The following is a 6,000-nucleotide window of genomic DNA, read 5'->3' on the forward strand; positions in this document are numbered from 1 at the left end:
GCATTATTATCAATGTCTATTCTCAATTTTCTACAATACAATATGACTTTGTTACAGAGATAGTCCAGTTTATCCATCCATCCATCCATCATCTAAACCGCTTATCCTTCCGGGTCGCGGTGGGGTGCTGGAGCCTATCCCAGCTGTCACTGGGCGGAAGGCAGGATGTCCAGTTTATTATAGCAGTGAATTTAGTTAGCACAATTTACTGAATTTACTCAAGTGTACACAACAGTAGGCATATGTTTTGTTCATACTCAGCTCAGGGAATTATTGATGGTCAAATGATTTGAGTTACTTAAATGGTTTAAGGCAGTTTGTTTCCTGAAACCATTTGAGTTGACTTAACTCATCAGGTTTTACAGTTTGTCTGTATAGAATATGAACACTTCTATTTTGAAAAATGGTTTATTTTTACCCAGCTTGCCTCCTTATCCTTAACGAAGTCAAGCCAAGATATGTTTGGTGTCTAAAAGTGTATAAATTTGATTTCTGAACTGAGAGCGCACGCTTTAAGCCAGTTTTAAAGCCTTTTCAGGATGTCTTTGAAATAAAATTCATTGCTCAAAATCTGGTATTGGCAATTCCGTAGCATCCTTTTCACTGCAGAATCTTTCATCCTCCAGTTGTACAAATTCTAAGACTGCTGTGCTCAAAGCAATATCTCCCCTTGCTCTATTTTTTTTGGGAACAAAAAAGGGAAGTTGGGAAGTTAAACTTTTCCACAGTGCTGTATTCATAAGTTTCCATTACTTGTTGCTGCATTAGCCTCGTAGCTTTTCAGTGCAAAACTAAAGCAGTGAACTTCTGACACCAAACACATTTTGGCTGACTGAAAACCTGTGGGTTAAAGGGGAATATTGTGTAGATTGATATTTTACCAAACTAGTCCTTTAAAGATACTTTGGTCTTGCAAAACTGAAGCTGATCCCCATGAGGTCTTTTTCCCCTTTGAATTTTTTTTGTAGTTCCTCTGGAGTTGCTGCAAATATCGTCACATCAAACCTCAATGTCATACCCTCTAAATTTTTAAATCTAACCAAAGCGTTTCATGAATAATTCCTAGATGTAATTATACTCTCCTTGGAATTATAAGCCTTTAGAAATGAACCTGCTTGCCTATTATTTATAATTCAAAGCAGAGCTTGAATAAAACGAGGTAAAAAGAGGGATAGAAAGTCAAAATTGTAAGGTGGGTTTAAATCATGGAAAACATTTCAATGATTTTTATGGAAAGTTATATTTAAATGCAATGCTCTTCCTGTTTTAGTGTGACTGATTCACCTGATTGAGCGCCTGTGTGTCGCAGGTGATGGACATTTTGATTGTGCCTCATTTGATGAATGGTGTGACGAGCCTGCACTCTGACTGGATAATTAGGAACCACTTAAGGCCAATTTGCATATGGAGAGATGCTACAAAGGCAGCAGATGCAGAACATGCACACAGATTTGAATATGCAAATTAGCACATCCTTGTGTCACTGGTTTGAATGGTGAAAATTTAGAGGACAGAAACGAACATTACTCACCTGGAGAGACAGTGTGTGTGTGAGAGTAGAGTCAAGGCAGAGCGATGAAACATGCACAGGCACACATATATACATACACATATACACTACATGGACACCTACAGGAGCTTTTCTGATAAGCAGCTTTCAAGATGTTGGAGAGAGTCTGTCGGAATTTCTGCCCAATCATCCAGGAGAGCATTTGTGAGGTCAGACAGTGATGTTGAATGAGAGGCCTGGCTTCCTATCACCGTTCTAGTCCATCCCAAAGGTGTTTGATGGGGTTGAGGTCAGGGCTCTGTGAGGGCCAGTCACGTTCTTCCACACCAAACTCACCCAGTCAGGCCTTTATGGAGCTGCTTTGTGCACTGGGGCTCAGTCATGCTGGAACAGAGAAGGTTCTTCCCCAAACTGTTCCCACAAAGTTGTAAGTGTAAATTTGTCCAAAATGTCTTGGTGCTGAAGCATTAAGATTTCCCTTCATTGGAACTAAGGGGTCTAGGCCGACCCCTGAAAAACAACCCCATAGCATCATCCCTCCTCCACCATCATTTAACAGAGGTTAGATGCTGTGACTCTGTGAGCGTGCGTGGTCTACTGCTTCGTGGCTGAGCTGTTGTTGCTCCTAGATGCTTCCAGTTCACAATAATAGCACTTACAGTTGACAGAGGGCAGGTTGCAACTTCACAAATTGTCAATGTTCAGAATTATGGGGCAGAACTTACTTTTACTAATTAAAAGAGAAAATTCAACGTGGGGGACGTCCTTCACAGTTAGGCTACTCCATCCATCTCTTCTGTACGCAGAAACATGTAACACAAACCGCATGAAGAGGCAGGTGGCTGGTCCAGCCTGTGCCAGGCAGACAGCTATAATTTCACCAGCAGTTCTGTAGTGAGAATTTTACACACACTCTCTACTTTACGGCTCATATAGTTCATATAGAAAGATTACCTGATCTTATTATCCACATCGGTTACAGAGTATTTCAAAGTCCTGACAGCAGTCATCACCTCCCTCAAAGGAACGCCCCTCAGTAGCAGATACCATGTCTGCAACAAGTATAGCCACGCTGCGGAAATCTCAGATTTCACATTTGTACCTTAAAGGGGAACTCCATCAATTTTTCAAAAGTTGCACATGATTTTATGGTTAAGATGTAAACAAAGTCAGTCAGAGTGGTTTGGCGTGCAATACTCTGTTCTAGAGAAACTTACATAGTTTTGGCCTAAAACTTGCAGTTATTTAGTTTATTTTAATCCATTTTTGGTGGAGCAGTGCATGCCGGGTGTTCTAAGGCAAAGTAGATTTTCCACTGTTTTGCCGTTATCAACATTGCATATAAAACTCAGAAGACACAGGGTAGGTTCACTGGTGATTTTGGATAGTAAATAAAATATTTATATATTTGTACTGTAGACATGGCGACCTGGTTCCTATCACCACCAAATCGGAATCTTTCTCTACAATGGACCATTTTTCAACCACTGTAAAAAACTTTGTTTACATCACAATGACAGAACTATGCAGAAAAAATGGTGAAATTCCCCTTTATTAGACTTCTAGTTAGATACTCTTTCTGTATAGCCCCCTGCCTCTCCAGGTAGCCAGGTGTAGGCCACATTTAACACACCAACGAGATGACTTTTTTCCATCCTCCTGTCCAAAGAATCACACTTACTGACACACACATTAAATGGAAGTAGTCAATAACTGACATTCTTTGTCATAACAAGGCATTCAGTATGGCTGGAGACAAACGTTTTAATTCTAAAGCAGCTGTAGTTTTGATATCCCACAAGCCATCACTCCAAAAACAACCATTCTACCGAGCTGTGCATGCTGCCCATGGCATGCCCAAAATAATTAACGGCTAGAGGGAGGGAAATGTCTCTGTAAAGAAGTTCACTGATTGGTTAATGCATAAAAAATAATTGGTTTCCTACACCAGAGTAGACAGAGACATTGTTTATTCTTCAGTGCATCCAATTTAAGGAAAATTGTGAGAATGTGAAGCCACTTAACTTTGTTTTCTTGCATCTTTGTGATAACACATCTGTGCCTTTCAATGAGCAACTTAAAAAATATAATAAATAATTCAAAAGCACACCTTTTCAGAAGGTTAACAGCAGGCTCCGACTCTAGAGTACATGCAGCTGCAATGCCAGACCTTTAAAAATATAAACAAAACATCAGATTTCATTTTGTGATTGTGTTTTACATCTCCCAACAGTAAAACCTCTGTTTCTCTAGTGATTTCAGTCCAGTCTTGACCAGAAAGCAGAGGCTATATTGACATAATTCTCATTAGGGATGCCAAACATTTCACCACCACTATTTCACTTTCTCACCCTTCTCCAAAAAGGCTAGCATTGACAGCTATCGAATTCTCTGGAAACTTCTTCTTACAAACTGGACAAATCGCCCAAATAAAAGGATGTTACTGCATCTCAGACATAGTGACAGTGTATATTGTTATACACTCTCAGAAATAAAGGTACTAAACTGGGTCAGTGGTCCCCTCAGGGTCCTTCTCAGTACCTTTAGTCAGGGAACATAACTGAACCATAATCCACTGAAATGATATTTTCTAAGTTGTATTGATTCCACACACCCCGTCTCGTCTCCAGGCTTTTTATTTTATTATTCTGTTTTAAGACATTAGGTTATAAAAAAGGTACAAATACTTACTTTCATCCTGGAAAAACTCATTTAAGGTGCACAATTGGACCTTAAAACCACTGTTGTACCTTTGAGGGAACATTTACACTGTTTGTACCTTTATGAATAAAAAATGTACCTGCAGAGAAACTTTATTTCTAACAGTGTAGGTGAAAATTTCAGGTGTAAAGTAATAGAAAGGCACACAAGAGCCACAAGAACTGTGCTGGGCATCTGCCACTCCAAATCAGTTGACCAGTTGACCCGGCCTCTGTTAAAAAGTGCCACAAAAGCAAGGGGAGATTTCAGAAGCAAAAAATATATCAGCAAATTCTGCAAATAGAGAAAAATTAAAGCAAAATAGCAAAATGAGCAATACATTTATACCTGAATGAACGAAGATGAGTAGAAATCTTTTTGAAAAGTTTGATTTAACTCTCATTATTTGTACTTGCAACATATTTTGAACATTTTGATCCTTAATATTTTGCTTGAGGATTTTATTATTTTATCTAAAACTTTTGATACAAAATTAACTCCATACTTCTGCTTTAGGTTGAACAATAATTTTCTTTAAGTCTGTTCCTCCTGAAAATAAAAGCATAAAATGTAATAAACAAAATTTTAAAAATAACCTGTTAACGTATGGGGAGAACAAGTTTGCAGTCATTAAATGAAATACCTGCAGTGTTATGCAAAAGCCAGCGACCTCTAGACCAGCTATCTTAGCGTAGTGCTCAGTAATCACTCATCAAACCTGTCTACAAAAACCAGAAATGAGCGTTTTAAAACTGGAAAACACTCAACAGAAAGCGAAAGGCGGTGCTCAAAACCTTACCACAAATACCTTGTTGTGATCAGCCCTGTCAGGCAGGTTTATAGTCTTCAGCCTGCAGGAAGATCATCTCCTCTGCAGGTTCTGGAGTCTGATCAAAATTGTGATTCAAGAGATAAAACTGCAACAGGATGGACTTTTGGCCGATAGGGCTTTTGTAGCCTTTAAGCCGTTGCCCTCTCCTCAGTGGAGTCCTTTGAAATAATTTTTGAAATGACCTGTGATCAAGACACATCATAATACAGCACAATAAAGCACATTTTAGATGCATTCTCAATTTTCTATGTTATTAAATGCAAGCAAAATCAAGTACAGATATTAACTGGGACAACTTAAGCTGTTAACAACAGTTCCAAATTTGTCCCTTCAGCCATCCAACTTATTGAGTAGAACACCTTAATCCAAGTCACTGCACTGGTTTGTATGAAATACACACTATTAGGACAAAACCTGCTTTCATGGCATTCCTTCTCATGGCGTTATAACCAAGCAGCCAGTATTTTAACTAAATGATAAAACAGCAATTTTTTGTTTTGTATCACAACAAGAGGACGGTATGGCCAAAAAAGAATGAAATATTCTGATGATTTTCTTTATACTTTGGTTTAAATTCCATTAAATTTTGCAGACCCAGCAAAAAGTTGGCTTCTTATTCACAAGTTTTTGCTTTGAATTCTCTGTTCCACCTTAAATGGAGCAGCAGTGACATTCTGGTAACAGTAGAGGCGGCTGAATGTGTTGTTTAAGGTGCAACAACTTGAATAAAAAAGTCAAAAAGTTAAGTCAGTGTCGGGACCATTTTGTCTTTTGCATGGTATGACACAATAGATTGAGCTTAAAATGACGGAGGAAAAGACTTAACAAAGTGAAAATGTGCATTTTGATTTCTAGTTGACTTTAAAACCTCTTATTTATTTATGTTCTCTGTAATTAGCTTTAGTAGTAGTCAGTGGCGAACCATGACTATTAGAGCTAGGCCTTCAATTTGAGCCAC

The sequence above is a fragment of the Colossoma macropomum genome, unplaced genomic scaffold (genome assembly GCF_904425465.1).
Source record: "Colossoma macropomum unplaced genomic scaffold, Colossoma_macropomum, whole genome shotgun sequence".
NCBI lineage: Eukaryota > Metazoa > Chordata > Actinopteri > Characiformes > Serrasalmidae > Colossoma > Colossoma macropomum.